This window comes from Anopheles arabiensis, chromosome 3 (genome assembly GCF_016920715.1).
Source record: "Anopheles arabiensis isolate DONGOLA chromosome 3, AaraD3, whole genome shotgun sequence".
NCBI classification, from domain to species: Eukaryota; Metazoa; Arthropoda; class Insecta; order Diptera; family Culicidae; genus Anopheles; species Anopheles arabiensis.
In genome coordinates, this window is record NC_053518.1 from 42739205 (window position 1) to 42762714 (window position 23510).

The 23510-nt window shown below is 39.0% G+C and overlaps 1 protein-coding gene across 1 annotated transcript in view; it reads right to left on the reverse strand.

The window, feature by feature from the left end:
• LOC120903310 overlaps window positions 1-23510 on the reverse strand; it is a 45540-nt gene that overhangs the window by 19359 nt on the left and 2671 nt on the right. The window lies entirely within an intron of this gene.

Here is a 23510-nt window from a genome sequence, read left to right on the forward strand (position 1 = left end):
AACTGATAATGGGAAGGGTTTTTTAAGTGAATTGAAATGTGTAGTAGTCATTTTTAACGTTGCTTCTCTCGTATTTCATTTCAAATTATCAGATGTGTAGTGAGAGGTTTGGTTGATCACCTTTAAGGACGCCTTGCGAAATGCCAAAATAAGAAATCATCATAATACAATCGCATGGTAAAAGTATCATTTCTCGAAACTCATTATTGAAACGACTCAAATATATGCATAATTTAGTCCATCATAAAATTTAGTGTTTCGTTGTTAACTTGTGAGTAAAATAAGTTGAAGAAAAAATGTAATTATTTGAAATTGATTAATGCAAATTATGGCAAACATAAAATTTGAAGTTAGTTTTTAATAAGTTAACATTTCAAAAATTAATTGAAATATTAGCGTTCGGTCTTGACCCAAAAACTGGTATCAAATAAGTTATCTTTTTTTCTTATATTCGCTTACTGGTAACATGAAAACAGTGATGGTCAATCTGAAATAAAATATGCTACCTTTTGTGTATAATGGTGTACTCAAATGAACATTTAGTGGTCATTTTTTAGTGGTTCTATAAGTTCTATAAGCACAGTGGCTCTATAAGTTTACAAATTGTCAACAGAATCACTCGTTGCTGATACATTTCACGAGTAAATTCATAGAAACCATTCAATGGTTACACAGAGCTTACGGACCAAGCAATTACGTTGAAAGAGAGGGCTAATGTAGGCGTGGATTATCTGTGACGTTGGGGCGGTCCCGTGGTACAGTCGCCAACTCGAACGACTCAATAATATGCCCGTTATGGGTTCAAGCCTCCGGCTACTTTGTAATGAATTAAGTGTAGAAATATAGGCTGGCATATCCGTGTTGGACGTTGCGACTAATAAAAGAAGTATCTGTGACGTTGTTGCGTTCAATTGGTGATAAACAGATGTATCATATAGTTTTGATCTCGATCGGTGTCACTGATACTGGGCCACATTATAATCGATTATGTCGGTATGCTTTTGATAAAATGAACTAGAACCCAATATAATCAACTGATTCATTTTTTGTTTACTTCTATCTAGCAAACGCGACAGCGGTTCAAAGTTGAAGAGTTGGTAGAAAACTGTTCTATAGATTTTTAACCCAAAAAAATGGACATTAGAGGGTTAATATAGAATATTTTGATTCTTTAAACGAGCATCGTATGTTATTTGTTAAGCCTCTTCTTTTGTCTTTAGTTGGCAAAACCGTTTTTGCAACGTTATGCAACGAATTGCTGACGGGAACCAACAACTCTAACCATATTTTATTTAAGCATTATTTGAGCAGAAAAATCATTTTACAGCATCATAAGCTTGTTCTGGATTAAATAAGGAGTTTTTGCACTGTAATTTTTAGTTACAACAACCTTTTAGAATATTCACCTTCAGTTGATTTTTGGATGCATAATCGTTTTTTGAATTTTACCTTTTCTTTTTAGGAGAAGAAATAATCCAACTGGAATAATCTAGAATAATCCAAAAGTTGGGTTCCTTTTCTCAGGTCCCTTTATACCTTGGGACTCCACGCTTCCGCCTAGTTTTCGTAGTATTTTATCCAACCCTGAGTACATTTTATGCGACAAACAAGAACATAACTAGAATTATTAAATAATGAAACCATCTCGGTAATAAAAAAACAATTACAAGGCAAGGTGAAAGTTATCTTCACTCGCGACCCACGACCTCTTGCTGCCAGCTCTAGCTATAAAAATACCTACACCAGTCAACATCACACAAAAACTTCTGTTCGTTTCTTAGCAAGTCGCAAATTTCTCATTTGCCAAAGCGCGGTCTAGACTGGTGAGGGTTTTTTTCCCTCTACAAACATCAGCATTGTAACAAATTTTATGCTATATTCGCACCATTCTAAGAACAAGCCCTTTCGATGCCGTTACTATATAGCGGTCATACCGGTGTAAGTTTTCAGGGCACAGGCGAATCACATCGCAGGCAGCAGGCATTCCGCTTCCGTGGAATGGGAATCCACTCAAACACAACCCAAAAAACCGAACCGAGTTGATGGTACGTGTTCGTCGTAGGCAATTGTTTCAAGTGTAATTACACTGTTGGAAAGTAATTAAATTTCACTGCTACGCCAATTTCGATGGCGAAAGTCTGTTTTTAATCGACTACTACATTTTGTGCGCTTGTTTTTGTGTCGTTTTGAATGAAGAGCGATAAAGAGGGGGGGAGGGAGGAGAGCAGGGATGCTTTCGTGTTGAACAGTGTTTCCAAACGCACCAGACGAAAGATTCGATAAAGATAACGGGTGGCAACAGCAGCGAAATCAGTCGCCCTAGAAGCGGATTATAACAAAAATAAAGCTCCCCGCCTTATGTAGCTGAGTGGACATAAAATAAAGATTTGTTACCATCGTGAGACGTACAGTCAACGGCAGTAAGATACAAAAGTATCCCCCGGTGCGCACACATACACATACACACACAGAGAAGCTCTATGCTTGCTTTGATCGCTCAAGTATTAGCGGTAAACCATTTGACAGATAACCGTTTATCCGATGCCGTGACCTGGAGAGCAAAGCGGCTAATAATAAAACCGTCCTGGACACAGAACCCCATAACAATGCGATATCAACGGTACTGCTGCGGATGGTGCGACCACGTACACAGCTGCGTGCGTTCCCGCGAGACACCAATTGTCCTGCCAATTAGATGAAATGTAAGAAAGGTGCTGACCATCTAGCCACATGTTGCACAAGCTGAAGGAGAAGATTGTATTCCGATGGTGCAACTACCCACCCGGCGTGAACATAAATCCCGTGCAGCACATGACGATAATCGTACACTCTTTTCCCTTTATGGTGACAATTGACTCCTCTGCTCCCTCCTTTCTTATCTTCAGCAGAGACATTCTACTCGATTCTACAAGTTCTTACAGTACAGATTTTGATCTTCCCGCTGGTAGCAAATACATTTCGTCTACGTGCCGTTGAGCGTGGTGTGCTGTGGTAAAGCAAAAGCCACCTCTCAGACGGTAGTTTTCGAATCAACGAAGAAACATCCCGCTGCTCCATTGCTGTGTGATGGAAAAATTGATAAAATATGTGTACGACAGTGGTCATAAAACGGCCGTCTTTATAGGTTGTCCCCACTGGCCAGGCGAGGAACACTGCACGACAGCTTTGGGCTTGATTTTACAAGCCCGTTGTCTAGAGCCAACAGCCAGCGAACAAACGAACGCCTCGAGTACAGCCAAGTGTCCTTGTAGTCGTGCATGGCGTATGACAACCTTTTTTCGGTGCCAGCTTGATAGGCCAAGCTGTCTCAAAAGCTCTCCCCTCTTCCTGCTCTGAGCCGTAAAGTGTTCTGCTAGATTTCACTTCGAATCGTCTTCCTGCTTTTTGTCACGTTTATCCCTTGACTGTGTGCATTGCTTCGCACTCTTCTTTCGAAGGTCGAAATGGACCACAAACTTTAGATCATTAACGAGGCATTATCCGAGCCACTGGTGGCACTATTTTGCCACGACGGCATAGAACGGCACACGACACGCCGATGGTTGAAAGATTTTTCGGCACAGTTTCTCCACTTTTGCTTGCCTTGCTTCTTTTTTCCTTTAAGAAAAATGTAAAGTTAACTTAGCTGCTTCCTCTCTTAAGGACATGCAAAAGTAAGAAGAGGCAGTGGAAAGCGAGAATAAAAACGCTTCTCTTAACTATCAGCTCAAAAAGCCATTATCCTGGTGCCGCTCGTTCGCTAGCGATGGGAAACTCTGAATAGGAAGAGTGCTTTAGTTTTCTGTACGCAAGTTCGAGAACTGAAAGTCTGTAAAAAGTTGCCCTCCTCAACGAGCTAACACACACACACACACTCACAGATAACTCCCGAACTGACATGGAATGAAAGAGAATGGCACCTTTTTTTCAAAAAGTTTATCATTGCGTTGCGTATCGCTTTTGCATATTATATCCTCCGGTACGAGAGCAAATTGAGATCGAGCATTGTTAAATTAATGGATGAACCGGATGAGCTAGGTAACGCGTGGTGGTAGATCGCTTTATTTCTTCCCGACTCATCCGACATGCAAATCACCAAAAACGAACCGCATCAAACTTAATCCCGTCCCTCCATCTTTTCCACTCGCCCGCCATTTGGAGGGAACCGTTTAGCGCGCCGTATAATTTATGTGTTTTTCGTCAAGATTTATAGACATTTCGGAGTAATTTGATGCACTTTGTCGAGGGCAAGTCGTTGGGCCGTTAACCCGTGTCACAAGAGAGGGACGACGGGGCAAAACTAAAATCTTACCAAACTCGGTTCCAGCTTCGAGCAGGATTCATTTCTGGAACATTTCCAAATGAAAGCGTAGCTTTTCTCTTTTCCATTTGTCTGCTCCGGTGCAAGTGAGTCCAGTTGTTGGGTTGAAACTAATATTTAAATAGGCTAGCCGGTGAAATTAAACTTTACTGCTAAGAGCTTTTTCGTTCCGTTAATCATATCTATTTAGGTGCTTTGTGTTCGTGGAATGGCTTTTTAAGGTGGTGATAATTTTGAGAATTATACAAATGAACAATCGTCTGCTTGGTTGCCCGGTAGAATCAACGTTAATTAAGTTAGCCTTACATAGTTTGTGTAAGATCTAAGAAATATTTTAGCAACGTTACGTTACGCTTAATGGCTTTTTTGCTGTGATAATTTTAGTGTTATCATGTTATGAAAGTAGGAATGCTTTATGTAGTGAACTTGTCAAATTATATAGCCCAAACAACTACATCATCACGTTTCTGTTCATGGGTTGCGGCTTAAGTATTTTAGGCTGTACTTTTAGTGCTTTTCAGCTAAAAGAAAGTATTGAAATGCTTGTACGTATCTTAATTAGTAAATGTAACCGCGACAGACTGTTGATCTTTTTCATAGACGCTACCATATCTGTTCTACCATAGTAAGGACTGACTATTCGTTTGCTTGGTATAATACAGCTAAAATATAATCTAGCTAAATCAGCTAACCTCTATATGTCAGCATACTATACGTACTACTCGCTTAGCTAAGTAAAAAAAGAGACAAAGCTTTGTTATTTTTAACAATATCAAAAAGTAGACAGTGAACTATTAAAATATAAACCAATGTCACACTTGTTGCATACTTTCAGGCATAAATGCTTACTATGCATACTACGTCAAAGATATTGTTGACACGTTTACCATGCGATTTGTCAGCGATTTGTTTACAACGATCGGTTGTCACTTGACCATTCGCGATAATCCGGACTGGTTATCGTACCGAGCACTAGATGGCGCTAGACAGGGTGATAACACCGACAACGGAAGATAAACAGGGGGAGATAGAAACAAGGCGAGAGTCAGATGCAGTTACGTCCTAGAGAGAGAGAGAGATAGAGAGAGAGGGAGAGAGAGTACGTCTGGAAATTAGAAACTTGGTCACGACCGATAACAGGGGCCACCAAGGGTCATGCTAGCTCGGTACGCATTCAAAGTCGAGTACGCAAACGATCAGCTGTGAGACCGAACTATTTTTAAACCCACACCACACCAGAAAATTATTGCTCGATTTAATTGTTTGTAGTGAATACTAAGCAACAGATATTCTTTTTTCGTTACGATCATGCCGGCTTGAAAAGGCTTTTGAGACTTATGATGTACCACGCAGCCGTATAGTCATAGTCCTTGCTACGGAGGACGTTTCCCAACAAGGCTTGAACCCATTACGGGCGCGTTGTTAAGTCAAGACAAAATTGACGACGACAGTACCACAGGACCACCCTTTCACCTTTTCCGTCATGTACTAGACATTATTGAACTGTGTCCCGTTGTGAAAGAATACAAGTGTTTGGATGAGTTAAAGCCATTTGTAATGCATTGGTTGTACGTACATTTATGCTGTAGTCTTACAATGTATTTTGCAAAAAAAAAATGCTTATACTATAAATGTATCCAACATGCAATGCTTACCTTCTTCTTTTGCTCAACAACCGATGTCGGTCAAGGCCTGCCTGTACCCACTAGTGGCCTTGGCTTTCAGTGACTAATTGATTCCCCCCCATAGCAGGATAGTCAGTCCTACGTATGGCGGCGCGGTCTATTTGGGGATTGAACCCATGACGGGCATGTTGTTAAGTCGTACGAGTTGACTACTGTACTACGAGACCGGCTAATGCTTACCAATAAGGGATAATCTGCAAGACACACGTTTTGTATTTCGCGGCCAACAAGCTGAAATTTTGGTCAGTGGAAAAAAAATTTGCCATCCGAGTTGTATCTATTTGTGTATGAACAAAAATGCATTTTAAAATATTTTTGTTTTTTTCATCTGTTTCCAATGAGTCAGTACTTTCAAAATAACAATTCAAACTTCAAAATCATTTTTAACCGTTCTTGACATAACATTTATGCTTCAGTAAAAACATCAATGCTACAAGAGCTAACCCAGGGATCGGCGATCTTTGCAACCCAAAAGAGTCAAATTCTACAAAAATGTTCGAAAAGCTCTACGTGAAAAGCAAAATAGATAACCCAATAGCTTAATTGTTTGAAAGTTCTATTAAATAATTGAAGGACAAAGATCAGCCATCTAGACAGCAAAGAGCCGCACGCGACTCGCGAGCCGTACTTTGACGATCGATGAGCTAATCTGATCGAGCCTGCAACGAATCGTCGTTTTTTTATATTTTTTTGGGCCAAAATACAGTCTGAACACACTGGTTGAATTTCAATTCCCTGTCAACTATTGCATAAGTGCTTTTTAGTTGGCACGTTTTCCATAGAGGAGGGTCGGTAAAGACGGCAGTGTCCGGGTAAGATGAACACTTCTCAAAGGTAATTTTCGATTAATTCAACAATGTAGCTTTAAAAATGAAAATAAAACAACACATTTGAGAACATTTTGGCATCATATATGAAAAAAATGGTTAAATTCACGAACAAAACAAATTTTCAATCGAGTGCACCCTAGTGGATCTAAAAAAGGCGGACACTCTGTCGTAGGGAAAGATGGACAACGAATTTGTTGATTTATTTTACTTCTTATACCAATTGGTGATGAAAATATTTAATCAAATACCTTAAGTATGGGTGTTTGGAAGAAATAAATCATCCAGAAACTCGAGAAAGCATGAAAATATGCGAGAAACGGCAACCAGCTGTTACTTCGCAGAAGGAACCGTCGTTGCAATTGGCCTAGAATTGGTTTACGTATGTACCGTATGTGGACGTGGAAAATTTTAGCTTTAAATTTTATTAAATATGTTATCTCTAGATAATTCGTCTATCTCAATCCTGTGAAGGGGAAAGAAGTTGGACATCATGAGCGTCATTTATATGTTAAAATACTCTAAACCTTTTCAATTTCCAACGATTTCTATTCGTTTTCCGTACATCTTTCCCATATGAGGCGTCCGTCTCACCCGAACATCTCAAAATTGCACGAAAAAAAGTTTTAAATTCATGATAAAAATACAAAATTCGAAAGAAACTTAAAAGCTTTCAACACATTATCTGATAAAACATGAGTGTAACATAATGAATGAACATTTCCATGGTCGTTGTATTTATACATCCCTAGATTTTTACCATTTTCAATTCTGAGATTTGAGATTTGTCATGAGGTGAGATTTTTGTGATTTTTTCAAGATGGCTAGATACTTCAGACTTCAGGTGGATTCTTAACTCTGATTTTGGTAGCCATGATAGATGGAAATTTCTCTGGAGATTTGCAGATAGAATTGTGACTGTAATCTAGGCTAAAAATCATTTGGCGTGTGGTTTTGTATGGAGTGTTGATATGACTTCACCCGCCAACTGTCAATCTCCATATAAAAAGGCTGGCTAGTATCATAAAAAACCCCTTAGAATGATGAAACTAGAGGTTATTGATAATAAAGAAATATATTAAAAATACTTAAACACACTATTAATTGAATAAATGCTTAATATGTAGATGATGTAATCGAAAACGAGGAAGAATTGAATGGGATGTTTATATATATTGAAAGATACCTCGGAACGATTGGCTTCCTTTCTTTGGCTTCATCCATTATGGCTGTAGGTGTGTACAGTGTCAATAATTGTTCGGATTCTATTCCAGTGGATGCAATCATTCAATTGTGGCCAACGTTAGCAAACACAGTGTTGTGCATTATAGGAAAATCGAAAACAATTCTCACAATTAGAAACATATTTCCTCAAAACATCCTTACGGTTTGATCAATGCTTCCAAACGAGAAGCAAATCAAAGCCAACCGCAAGGCTGTCGCTACGCAGAAGAAAAACAAAACATATAAAATAAATTTTATTTACTGTTCATGTTTATCTTCACATTATTCACAGGCAAACAAGTGAGGAAATGAAACGATCAGTGGCCAGATAACAACCACCACCCTTTTTCGTCCCTTTTATGCTGAAATCTAGAAGTACTCTCAACAGGACGCCCATAAAACCGACTCTACGTCCCCTCTGCCCGAATACCGTGGCTTTTATACGCTCAATGTCTAATCGTGCGTTTCACCCCTTTTTTCCATCCGACTTGCCCAGGGCCACACGGTCTGGTGGTTTCAGGGGTTTTACCCTCAGAAAATTCGGCGGCGGTGGCAGCAGCAGTTGATTTACGGCTGGAGTAAAAAACAACCGTAGAAACAGCCGAATAATAGTGCTTACTGGCCGCCATTTGTTTTATGTCCAACTTCCAAGCTTTTATGTTTCTCTACACTCGCTGCGGTTGTATTTCACTTCTTCCGTTTTGTTTTACCATTTTGGGACGTTCGGATTCGAATGTTTTGTATTGGCAATCATTTTCCCTCCTCACGTTCCGGTGGAAAGAACGCGAGTAGGATCGGGGGTTCCCGATCATGAGTTGAATTCAATTTGTTATTTCGCTACGGTTACTGACAGGATATTAGCAGTCAATGTTGATAAATGGTTTTTAAGTTTATCGATTACCGGGCGATTTTGTTTTTTCCTGGGTATGGGAGCTGCCCAACCCACCCACCGAAGGAATTGAACGTCTCTGAAAGAGGTAAAAATTGTTTCCCTTTTGGCAAGATTCAACCGCACCGGAAACTAAACGCCAGCGCCGATCGGAACCACATCGGTACGTATAATCCTGCACGGAAGCGAGACATCCGAGGCAGCAAAAGAATGGAGAACGTTCCGTAGTCTGGTCCGAACGAACGAAGATATCAATCATCTTTCGTAGCGTTCGTGGGGCCGGTTCTGCCGGTTGCAATAAAGTCGAAGCACCCCTCCAGGGCAACCGACAGCCTTTTCAGCGAGTTGTTAGTAGCTGCTGCAGAAGCTCCGTTTTCACAGCTTAACCAACCCGAGGGTGTTCGGAAATCGAACAGGTACGATCAACGAAACCATTGCAGGACTGTTTGGTAGTGGGGTGGTACAGGAAATTTTCAAACCACATGAAAAGCTTAAACCCTCATCCCTTCCTCCGATTCGACCATGCCCCAGACCACTCACTCAATGCCACAGCCACGTGAAGATAAATTAGATTAATGCTCTACGTTGCTGCCGACGTTGCCAACGTCTAGCTTCTACCGACATGTTTCTACCGCCCCCCACCCCCTCGTCCATGCAGTTGGTGTGGTTGGATGATTGAAAAATTCATAGATCCCTTCGGTGTGCCAGTAGATTGGTAGGACAGGATGGCTGCATGCGTAACGCAACACTTCAAAGTGAGCTGAATGTTAAACACACTTCGTAGTTTATCGATTGTAGAGCGGAAGCGGATCAAGCTAATGAACTTTGTAATTACAAGAAGAGGAGGAAAATGATGTTTAAACCCTTTGCCATACAAAGGCAAATTGTTCAACGAATTATTACCATAAGGTCTCATTTCGATTTATGATTCGTGGAAAATACTATTTTCCTTTGCGTCGTCAAATGCAACATAGCATACCATCAGGCGCAATTTCTTTAGTTGCTCGAAACGTTGCAAAGCAAAGTGGTACAAGAGTTTCCTTTACGTTGTCACTTTATCAAGCTTCTTGTGTAAGGCGTATGCTTTTGAGAGCTTTTGAAAATAATCTGTTAACTCACTTTTAACTCTATAACTTGATTGATGCTCACACGATATCGAGATAACTTTACTACAACTATTCCCCTTTGTCCTCCCATCATACTCGTTTCAGCTTTATGGCTTTTAATCCTTTGGTGAAAAGTCAATATTCCATCGAAGCTATCCGCAGCTATGTGTTCTTGTATATTACCCAACTTAATTCAAAGGTTAAGCTTGATTGGTTGGTTGGAGTTTTTTCTTTCTTTCTTTTTGTAAGGCAAATTTTCTGCTGCTCTTGGCCTCTCGTCAACTTTCATGATCAAAGGCAGGGAAACCCCACACAGAAGCTGGCTTCATGCTGAAGGCTAATGCAATTATTGTTGACCCCACATGTGCAAACGTTCGGAAAAACTTTACGTTCAACAAGCAGCGACAACAGGAGCCGTTTTGCTAACTTTTGTTCAACATTGATGCAAGTTTGTCAAAGCAAGGGGTGAATATTCGCATCAGATAAGAGTTAGAGTTGCAGTTTCATAATTTTACCTCAGCATCGAGCAATATTTTTGCTTCATAATTTAAAACACATGGATTTCATGATTGAATTTCAACATTGATTATACTTTTAATGACAGCATATCCAAAGAGCCACTGTAAAGTAAAACTTACCATCAATTCTTTGCATGACTGCACTGCCAGTAAGCAATTAAACCACATCAAATGTCATCCATTCATTGTTCTATTTCTGGTGTTAATAAAAAAACCTTGCTCTTTCAACCTAAACCAAACCTGGACGAATTCTTTACAGTGTAAAGATGGAGAGGTGAGTGAGCTTTCCTCCGTTATTCATGCAGTTCAAAAAACGTGAACGACTCGATTATTGCTTTTCATTTTATAAACTGGATCGTGCATCGTGCCCGACACAAATTTGTTTGTGTACAGTCGTACCACCGGTAAAGCTAACACCCAGACGAAGCTAAGTTTCTCGAACGATGATAAATATTTGCCCCATGCAACAAGAAGGTTACCCCAAACGAGCTTGAGCCCTGACACCACGGTTGACGACGTTTATGTGTAATATACGATTAGTGTGTGCGTGAATGAAATTTGCAAGAAATGTTAAATTAATTAGCAATTTAATCAATAAATGAATTTAATATAGAGTTCCAGGAAAATTCAATGGATGTCGTTTGACACTGTTTGATGTTTTCATTGCATACATTGCTGGAATGGCAATTTGCTGTTTATTGAATTTAATTTACTATCAAGTAGGTATATTTGCACTAAAGATTCACTGCCTTGCTGTGATCGGTGACGGAATTGATCGAACAATTTCAACAAACATAATTTAAATGCTTGCTTCAAGCTGGAATTTCAATAAAGTCATACACTCTTAATCTATGTCCTATGGACTCAAACTGATTTAGGAGAACATTTCCAACCTGATCTGTCCTTATGGTACATACTAACGTAATGATACATATAATTATGTGGTATAAAAGCCTTTAGCCACCCTATACCGTTACTGCTGGTATAGGCGTTACAATACCATTCCGCTATAGTGGCAGCGCTGAAGGAGCGGAAACGTAGATCACTCTCACTTGATACGCCGAACAGTAAAGACACGTTTAGGAGATTTTTCAAATTATTAATAGTTTAGTTAGGTTAATTTAGGGTTTAGTTAGGTTAAGCATCTTATGTTAAAATAAAATAACATAATTATATATTATGTTTTTCATTACAAAGATGTCAGACAGACTTCATCGGTAGACTATGTTCTTCAACAATTGACAAATACACATAAAATATAAGCGACTAGAGTATTGTAGTAGCCTTTTTCTAAAATAAATGTATGATCTTTATGAAATTAAAAAGAACAGTCTGAACATTAACTAACATATAATAAATTCACCCATAGAGGTGACACTTAGAATAGTGCTTGTTCTATAAGAGTTCCACCAAGATACGTTCTATGCGATAATGTACAAGTAATTAAGCTAATTATGTTAGTACAAAATATTATTTGGTATTTTACAAAGGGTTTATAATTTAAATTAATATTAATAATTGCAAACAAAGGCTAACATTCGCATAACAAAAAATCAAGTTAAGCACATCTTTCCAAGCGTGGATTGACTGTTGTCGCTGTACAGAGCAAATTTCAAAAAAAATCATTGAAATTAACACATATCTGACAATTAAATAATGCTAATTGAATGTTATGAAAATCATCCTTGTTATTCTTATGAAACAAATCTCCAAACCCAGTTTCATTCCAAATTTATTTTGATTTTGTAGGCCTCTTGGACTACTCCCGCTACAGGAATACAATACGACAACAATAGGAATCATAATGAGTATAATGGAGCAGTCAGAAAGATATGGATTTTTCCGTAAATTTGTTAGGTTTAATAATATGTTATGAAAACCAAACGTATTTCAATTGCTAAGTGTTTAATATTCTAAAAAAATCATTTCAATCATTCTCTAAGCATAACTTGCAATTTGGCTAACGACTCAGGAACCGCCTAGATGTTTGCAAGAAAAAAACATCATTTTGTATACCTAGTACAAAGTAAATACACTATTGTTTTCAAGTTAGCCTATAAATATTCTATAAATATCACAGATTCATCGAGAAAAATACGAAATTCATGGTTTTTCAAAATACCAATAACGAGCATGAGATCACGGGAATACCTTGCCCTTTCAAAGAACAAAACTTCCTTCAACAAAACTACTGCCGAACAAAACTCGGCAGCAACAAAAAACGTTCCCACTTTTCACATCGTGTAGGAAAATCTCATAAATTAGCATAGTACGTTCCAGCTGTAAAGTGCATCGAGGCAACATTTAAAACCGTCTCCTCGTAAGGCTGAAAGAATCCTTCGCTTTTTCTCCCGGTGGCCAAAGGAAACAAACGCAAATACACCGAATATCACAATCTTCTACAGTCTCACAAGCAACGAGAACAACAAAGTGATACAGTACAAGCATAAAACATTCTTCCGTTCTGCGTCCGTACCGTCCCGTACAGTGACTCCATCCAGCCAGCTCCTGTCCTCCAGGAGGGTTAACAATTTTGCACCGAATATCGACAGCACGGCTGCACGTCTCTTCCGAACGGGGAAATGAGAAACGAAGCAGAGAGGGCGGAAAAACACGTCCCCTCACGCAACCATTGCCAAGCGAAAAGCCAATATCGAAACCAATAGAACAAGGATCCGGACCTTTCATGGACCACATGCTGGTACGGGCAACGGAGAAAGAGGGGAAGAGCGAGAACGCAGAACAGCACCGTACCAATCCGGAACGTATATCGTTTGGAACCATACGTACAGTTTAAGTTTATGGAAAGTGAATTCCATGCCCGGTGCAGGTTTTAGCTTTTTCCAACCGTTCGTGGTTTTGCGCCGTCTTTTTCATGCCTTTGCGATTTTTCTTATACGTTTTGCTGTTAAACCATAGCTAAGGTTCAGAAGTCTATTAAGATGAGAAATTGATAAGCATACATCAGGGCGCAGGCGAAAGAACAGCGAACCGCATGCATTTCTTTCCGCTTCTGGTGGATCACGCACATGTGTGTGTGTGTGCCTTATTGATGATGTGCCAGGATATTGGGGCAGCACCTTCTGAACACCGGGTCAACCACACATGGAGGGAGGGCGTTTAATGAAGTTCAAAAGCGCAAACGAAATTGGTTCATTTCAGCATTCGAATCGAAATCACCGGCATCGCCAATGAGCTCGACAACATGCTTTTGCAGCGTGTTACAAAACGGCACGCTTTCTACACCTTCGTCACACCACCCCGAGGTTTTCCCATGCCTGTCCAATGAAAAGAAACGAACACATGGAAGCAAAAAAAAGAAACAGTGTATAAATTGTTCCGTTTTTCCTAGCTACTGCTCAACATTAATCAGCACGAGCTAAAACGATTTTACCTGAGCGTTTTACAATTATGTCTCGGTTTTTTATGGGAAGGCATATTTTTCAGTTCATTTCATTATCGGCTTACATGACCTGTGTCTGGAATCGGCCACACACTCTCACGCTTAGAAAGGTGAAATGAGTACCCATGAGGGAAACATTATATTTTCATTAAAATTGCCCTTTCGTGTTGCTTGCTTCATTCGGAGTACTGCCCCATAACATGACATTTATAATTACAGGATTATTATGTAAGCCATGAAATAAAAGTCAACTAAAATAAAACGCTAAGATAAATTAAAATATTTTGAATAAATGGAAACAAACACATTTCCCAAATAATTCTAATTTTACATTATTTGTACATTAAATTTTCATTGTAAAATTATTGCTCTAATCACTCAGTCTTGTTCAGCGCCTGAAAGTATGCAATATGCTGTGTAAATATAATATTTTTTTTTTCAGTTATGAGCACATGTTGAGCACATGTAAGGACGGACTTGGTAGACTGAAAACTTTTGTTTTTTTAAGTAAAACAGCAATACTTTTCTTGCTATGCACAATTCTTTAGCATTAACCATCCTTTAGTCATGTAACCTAATGCAATTCGATGGGAGGAAAAATGTTCATTTTATCAGAAATAAATTACATTTTTAATTTCTACCTTAATTTCTAACAATAATTTGTTATTTTGTATTTTTATTCATTTTTAATTTTTATTTAAACAGATTTCTGATTAATATCCTATCTATGCAATCCTATAACAGTTGCTTCTGAAACCGTTTTAACGTTAGCACTCACACAACCAACTGTATCGTCATCCAGCTCAATAACTAAAATGTAAAGCTCAATCGATTCCACACTCATGAACATGCTTACCAACGGCCAATATTGACTTTGTAAAAGCCAATAAACTAGGTTGCTGCTGGGCACCGAAAGGCAATACCCACCCAAACACGCTGGAAACGGTTCCTTTGCTAAAAAGGGTCACTTTGGTCCCCGCTTCGCATCATCATGCACTTTGCCTACCCGAATTTCAAGCACTTAATGGCCGGGAGATAAATTTCTCTCGTCACTGCATTGCGCTTTCCACTTAAAGCATGCAGCTCCCCCCACAAAAACGAATGACCCGAGAAGAAAATACGCTTTGCAGCGCATACCACCTTCCTTCCTGCCCTCTGCCATCCTTACCCCACTACCCCAATAAGCTGGCTGGGATGGGGTTCGATTCTTAAATACTCCAAAGTGCATGCATTTAAGATAAGTTGTCCGTACAGAGTTGGGGCCGCACTGTGCCCGACGCGCCACAATGTATGGCAAAACGGTGTTTGGCCGGTTTGCCGGTGCATGGGAATGGATGGGCGGTCAACGAATGAACGACGGGTGGACGAAGGTGCTGGACTAAAAGCGACTGAAGCGAATTTAAATTAATTTAAATTAGGTTTCCTTCGTTGCGCTTTGGAAAAAGGACAGACGCTCCAAGGCCTTTCGGGAAGTTTTGGTTAGGAAGGCGCCTTTTTACAGTCGAGCCGAAGCGAACCCCAACCCCAGTAGTTGGTCGGATGCTCCGGTGCATACGTTTCGGTGCATCAGCAGGTAAACTGAGGCTGGCGCTTTTATGCAAAAAGGAGAATATTCTCGAAAAGAAAGCAGGCTCGCTGGATAGGAATTCCAAGTGCCTTTGGGGTTGCTTCAATACGTGCAGGAAACCCCCACTTGCTCCCGAAGCAAACCGAACCGGGCCCACCATGGTCAGTTATTTATCACTTTTCCATCCCATGCTGGAGGTTAGTAAGGGGCTGGAAAAGCAATAGTAGTGAATGGACTCGCAAGAAAATGCAGCAGCTTAACGAACGAAAAGTGCTGTAACATGTTTTCTTTACTGCTCACTTGAAAGCACGTTGCGAAAACGGGAAGAAAGATAAGGGCACGGGGACGTTTCAAAGAGCAATACCTACTATCTTGAGATGGTGCTAGATACTATAAACATTACGGAGCGATGTTGAAAACATCTTTAAATTTTTCTATAAGCCGATCTGTGTAGATGAACGTTGAAAATATTATAAAATAATTTGCATAAATCAGTTTCATTGAGCATCACAATTTACTGACTTTTGTTAAACGCCTCAAGGTATGCAGAACGCACGCCAATGCAGCTTTTGAGTAGTAAAAATCATTTCTTAACATTGCTTTATTTTCCATACTTGGTATTCAACTATCGATATTTTCCGTAACACAAAACATATGTTTTTTCTGCAATTTAACACAATTGATGGATTCAGTGAACATAATCGAGTAAACTGTACTTTGCTTCTCAAACTGTTCACGAAACAGTTACTGTTTTTTGCAACTCTTATCGAAACTCGTAGCTAGCGTTTGTTGCTACCTTTATTCCCTCAAATTTCCCTACGGCTTCTCCTCCCAAATCAAAACCCCAGACATTCTCAGCTACCGGACGTACAGCTACACGGTCGGTATGTAATTGAATTTAAGCAAATTGAAGACACACAAAAACACAACCCTGAACCCAGAGACGCGGAAGCTTGCTTCAAATTACTGTAAAACTTGCACGGCACGTACATGCCTTCTTCCCAGTTTCAGTTCGTTTCATCCATTACCAACCTTCTTTTTTCCCCCGTCTCTCACTCACTATCTCTTCTCATTTATCCAAAGCTACTCTTTATTATCCTGCAGAAGGTGTGTTTCTGCCTGTCTTTCTCTCTCTCTCGCTCTCACTATATTTGTTTCTTGCTCTTTCTCTTCGTCCTTATCTCCTCTCCTTGGTTGGCGGCTTTCCATCTCGTGTCTCAGATTGACCAGCTGGTTCTGGGAAGTTGCAGAAGCTTGGTTCAGAGCTGGGTACGACTGCCAGATGAAAAATGTCCGCTGCAAGCAGATGCACTCCAAACAACCAGCGGGCGCGCGTTTCAAGGAGAGAGAGATAGAGGTTGTGGTTGGAAGAAACGTTCAAATTGAAATATAAACGCAATGTGTTTTCCTCAAAGCCCGAGGTTTTTTTTCCAACCATCAGGAAAGTCTTTGGATGGTTTTAATGTTTGTGGTCCGGAAAAGGGAAGTTGCGAACATGTATCTTGGACGGAAATGATGCCAGTGCTTCAGACAAATCCAAGCTTCAATTAAATGGATGAACATGGAGTGGCAACTGATTCATACTTCATTTTTAATTATTAGGTTTACAAACAAGCTGTGGCAAGCAGTGCTTTGCGTTGGTTTATATTTTCATTGAATTAAAAAGTTAGAAAATACGTTACTATTTTATCTTTGTCTGTTAAATATTCCTCTACTGAGCTGTATTTTTCGTTTCATATTTAAATTCGTTGTAATATTTTAAGAATATTTTCAAACAAAGATATTACTATTTAAACCTTTATTGGCACACAAAGTTCAGTTCAGCAATAGACTGTTTTTTTTATATATTTTTCAAGTCCAATCCATTTTCTACCAACTTCAGCGTTTGTTTCGGTGTGTGATTTTTTACGGAATGTTGATATGATGTCATCTACTAAGTATCAATTTGCATATGAAAAATGGTTTCAAATGAGAAAGGGGTCATTATCGGTATAAGTGAACTCTTACGAAAATTTCGAAAGTGTTTTTTTAATTTGTAGTTTACAGACGAATGTCATGTTATTTAACATAAGGTTCAATTCAAATTATAAACTTAATTATTCGTAAATATTGTTCATCATTTGTACTGCTCCTAGGTGCATTCAGCTTATTTACTGATGGTGCTAAAATGTATGTTTTTTAATAAACATCGTATGAAATTTATTAAAATATTTTAAATAGTTTTTAAACGTAAGGTGGCGAGTCAAGATATTGAAAAGTAATTTCCCATTGTGCCCCTGAAAATAATTTCAGTCTATTAATTATCTTTAAATTCAACTTAAATAAAACTTCCTCTAGTCGAAGGACATATTATTCAATTAAAAATTAATCTTTTTTTGTTAATTTACTTAACATGTGAAAGGTTTGAGAGATACATCCTCAATGTTTTAAATACTTATACGCATGCAAATTTCTTTCCAACGGTCCAAAAAGTCCTTTCCCTCAAACATCCTCGTCGATCAATCCATCCACTTCAAACAGTGTACTATTTACTTCCTAATTTCTGCGTTCTCCACCAGCTCACATTCACACACTTCCATCTCCATCCAGCAAGTTCGTCTGTACAAAGCAAGCTGCAACATCGACGAATTAATCCACCCAAGCCGCCAAGTATACACTACACAAACAGGACCGAAATAGTCTACCAACACTCTTCTCGTAAACACTTCAATAAACATAAATTGAGTTACTATTTCCTTTACACCCATCCCCTCACGCACACACACACACACACACACACACACACACACACACACACACTGAATGTACACCATACTGTTTCCACATTTCCGCATCACAGTCGAAACGAACTCCATACGCCACCTGCCACCATGCGCGTTCTCCGGGGCTTTGGCTTGAGTAAGAAATCAATCGAAATAGCTTTCCAAGGAACAACTTCGGTGCTCCATCCGGAACCGGATACAGAAATAGGAAACCACCATTGGGAAGCGGCGGAAGTGGCACTTCCCTGCTGTGCGAATAAATAAGAATTTATTTGAATGTGATTCATGGTGCTTGTTGATGGGAAACATATGTGTTTGTGTGTTTATGTGCGTGCGTGCATCTGTGTGTTGGTAACGATAAAACGTAATCTAGCTAACTGACTAACACGGCACCCTTCACATTCCATCGATATGGGGAGGGAGGGACGTAGCGGACGGTACACCTTGAAAACGTACGGCCAACATACTTCTCATCATACGCTCGTTTAGCTTATGCCTGCCTGCTCCATTACGCAGACGGAGCGGGCTTTGTTTTTGTGGAGCAGTGCTTCAATCAGCTGCCCGCTGCCTAATAGATAACCTTTCATCTTGTGTTTGCTATTTGATCCTAACAGATGCCTGAGGCGGTAGCACTGGCCAATGCTAACCGCTTTGCTTTGCGGTGTACGATTTATGTTTGCCCGGTGATAATTTGCTTTCCGCAAATATTTCACCTTCCCGATGAAATCAATCGTTGGTCGAACTGGATTAGCAATTAGGATTCCTTTTCGCTACAGAAGACGGGACAGGAAGATGGTTTACTCTTCCCTCCCCCCTCTACCCTGTTTTCACTCAAAAGAGACAGCTTTAATGGGGATCGTTAATCACGGAAGGGGCAAAAATAATAACCAATCGTGTGACGTAAATCATACCCGCCCTGCGCACATTCGGTCTTCCATCTTCGTACACATTATTAATTTCATTTCAGCTACGCACTGCTGTTAGATAATCACCTTCTTTGCTTTATACATCTTTTTTTTTAAGTCTGTTTGCATTTAAATGGCAGACCATGGGTTGACTGATTCTCGCCAATCACGTTTTTTGTGTGCGATGATTGGAATGATCAATAGCACTCCATCAATCACACGCGACTGGTTGCAGGCTGCAGGCAGGGTGTGCTGAAAAGAAATGAACCTTTCTGTGTGTCACCTTAGGGCATCGAATTTGGCCTCGCTGAGTTGAGCCAAAAAATCTACCCTCTACCCTCGTCAACTTCTCTATCATCATAAACATACTCAATCATTTAATTATGCGAAATTTCGGTCCATCCCGTCGTTTGCTACCTCTCTCCTTCAAATTCCCTGGTAAGACATATTTCAACCAATGCGATGTGAAGTTTTTTTTTTCGTCTAAGAATCTTCGTCAATCGATCCATTCACTCGAGGTGAAAAGCATATCGAAATGGTCTTTGGATGCCGCCTCTCCTCTGCTTATTCTGTCTACTCTTCCCCCAGTTTCGCTTATTTCAGCGACCCCCTTTCATCATAATAGGAAGCATTACGCGAATGTTTGGAGTACGAGATCTTCCCTCGATAGCTTCTTCATTTTTCAATTTTTTCCTCTAATTCCATCAACGTTCGGTTCGGCGAAGGACCGGTTACGAGGTCTGTTTTCGCCAGTGCTTCAAATGATCCATAGATTCTGCATCGACACTGGCTTAAGCTTTTCGCTCAAACACACCGAGTGCGTTTTTCTGTCGAAAGTCTACTTTCTCTTCCTCGTGCCACAAGCACACAATCGCTCGCGACAACGTGCAACCGGGTCATGATTCATTATTTTACTTTCTTCCTCCACATGGAATCCGCCATATTTCGGCCTACCGTTCGAAGCCCCTATTGCCAATGGCACCGCCAAGAAGCAGCAACGAAAAAAAACATGCTTAGCAGGAAAAAGGAATTCAAATTATTAGCTCAAGATATCGGGCTCGGCATTTTGTCGACCTCTATTTTGAAATTTCGTGAGAGAAAAGGACCTTAACAGCGAGGAGGAGGTTAGGCAGGGAAAACGATGAACCATTAATTTTTGATTGCGTACAGTTTGCGCAGCCAAAACTTCCTCGGGACCAAATCGAAGGCTCGGGTGGGCCAATTGGGGCAATTCAAATTCATAAGCGTAGAGTCGCTTGTTTTTTTTTTGCTTTCAATACCACTTGCTCTCCTTCTTTTTCTCGCTTGCTGACAATGTTGAGGGAAAAGGTCTGTTGATGAATTTTAAATTGCCGAGATTATTATTTATAGCAGATGTACGCGACGAGCGGCTGACGGAACACAATCACAAACGCCTTGACATATGATTGGACCTTTTTTGCCTGTTAACATGCCGGAGGTGTAGGGTAATGATGATTTTGTACTGCTACATTTACTGTTTGTTAATTGAAAAAGCTTCTACTGGTTGTGTAAACAATTAAGGAAACAGATAGAGGCAAAACAGAACAAATGTCTGCATTTGAAGAGGATCTATCAAAAACAAATAGTTAATGGGCATTATTGTAAGATGATTTTCACTAGTAAGAAGCTAATACACCATTTTCGAGTCTTCGTTTGGCGTCCAACTGAAATACTGATAAAATAAACAATGCGGCTTGACGCACACCACAGGAGAGCAGGCTGCTGTTGAAAAGCTGATGAAGTTCGTTTAATAGTAAATAAACAAGTGAAGCCTTTAAGTTGATTCGTTTGCTGCAGGGAATTCATTTTTTTTTTTGTACCTTCGTTTATCCCGATACCTTTAAAGTCTATTATGGCTGACTATTAAATTAGTTAAAAACATTAATTAATGTGACGCTGTTAACAATTTAATATAACAAAAATGAACGAACAAACAAACGAACACGGGTAAGATAAATACGTTAACATTGGGGAAAGCTAATGTTTAGTTGCGATTGAACAATGTTCAGAAAGACATCAGCATTTCAGTTGGCCGTCAAATGTTTACTTATAGTTTAACAATGTTCAAAAGTGCCTTAACGTTGTTTACTTGGGCTGTAAATTGTTGACACGATGAAAAATTACAGGGGTTTGATTTGCAAGCGTACCAACGTTTAACGTAACCGCAGGGCTAAGTAAATTGTTTCATGGATAACCTACTTCACGTTAAAAAAAATATGACTTTTTTTCTTAACTTACTTAGAACCTAGCTGTTAGCTAATTGCGAGGTAACAATGTAACACATATTGTTTCGCTATAATTACTAAGTACCATCAAACAAGCATGTTCTTAATGTGGTCTTTGTCTTAGAACAAGGGTCTCCAAACGCGATGACTGGGTAAAGGTTAAATCAAATAGCTGTCTTTTCTGACAGATTTATCAAAATTCATTTTTTACTTCTGAAAGACGAAAATCAAGATTCAATAAAATATAGCTGCAAAAATTTGATATATTTTTGTTAGTATTTTCTTATTAAAACGAGATTTGCACTTTCACTCATTCTAAAGATAGCGTCAAAATGGCCCTCAACAACGCTGATTGTGAAGCAATGCGGTCCGCGAACTGAAAAGTTTGGAGACCCCTGTCTTAGAATATGGAAATAAAACAATAATTTGAATGACCGAAATGTATGTTAATTGGTAGTATATTTCATTATCTTTCATTTAATTTGCTTTTCATAATTGATATAACTTTATGATCATTTGCACGTTTGTTTATAATGATCATGATTAGTTTTGTGATAAAATTGAGTCTTTCTTTATACTTTTAAGTAATAACAAGAGAAATAATGTGAATAAAATGAGAATTAAATGTGAAAAAAATTACATAAAAATTTAAATAGCTAAACAAAGTAAATAATAACAATAAATACATTTACTTTTACATCGTATCGGGCGATCGTAAAGTGTGGAAAACAAAAAATATAACTTTAAGAAATTCAATACGGAAATGGTTGTACAAAATTATATGTAATTATTAAGCATAATACATAATTATTGTTCCTATCGCAATCATCTGAATAAATGAATTGAAAAACACATTAAAACGATGTGGAAGATGGATTCTCAAGAGAAAAAATAAATTTGAACCGTGTAAAGACACATAAATATTTACATTAAATAAACATAACTAAATAAAAATGTTTTAGATAGAAATATTTACATAAAACAAGGAGCAAAATTTTAAAAAAAGAAAAATATGGAAAAATTTACAAAAAAACAGCAACAACAAAATATTTTGGTAAACTGATTTAAAGCACTTCGTGTAATGAACGCCAGAAGTTATGGTATAAGTAATTTAAATTCGCTCAATATACGTCCTTTTTGCTATATTAACTAATGTTTTGTGTATGTCTTAAATATCGTTTATTTTGTCAAGAATAAATAAGTGTAACGTATTGATTCAACTTCAATAAACAAAAAAACGCTCAAAATATTCGAACGTTCAGCGTTTCTTATAAATAATTTAAATTCTTGTCCATCACCAGCATCTAACTTTTGCATTTTCACTGGTTCAATTCATAGCAAAACGTTAGCAAAATAGTGTTTCTAAACTTTTGCCAAATCTCGTTCAAAATACTTCAAACCGCATATGTGTGTATGTCCGTGTGTGACAATAACTTTTGTTCCGCTTACTTCCAATCCACACCTAAGATGTCACCCTTGCCTTCTCTTGGAATCGTTTGCTCACTCCCTTCACCCTTCACATAGTTCGAGGTTCATCAACCATCCGATTCTGCACGAGGCGGTGCACATAGAACACTCTTCACCGTCCACGAGAGCCACTCCTGATGTCGCATGTGTACACAAGAAAGCTAATGAATGAATAGACAACTGTCAAACTTTTGGCAAAGTAGTTTCTGCCACAGAAGCTGTGCCACCAGTTTTGCCGGTCGAAGCACACACATGTACACACATACACATTATTCGTTCACTTTTATCCTCAACTTCTAACGTAAGGCCATCAAAAAAATAAAACAAGACACAAAAAACGGCAGCAAAAACTTTCCTTTCTCCTTTCGTGCCAATGTGTCCCCCTGGTGTCTCCTCTTCCCTTTCCTGCAGTAAGCAACTAACAGATTGAGCGAAAATTGCTACAACAACTTTGCTACTCTACCGTAAGCACTATCGATTGCTATCAGTTCATTGGAATCTATCGCTTGATGGGAAATGGTGCACCGACAAGACGACAGCAAAAAAAAAACAAAAATGAAACAAACTACGAAACGTCCTTCCAACCACCCACCCACACGCCCACACATGCA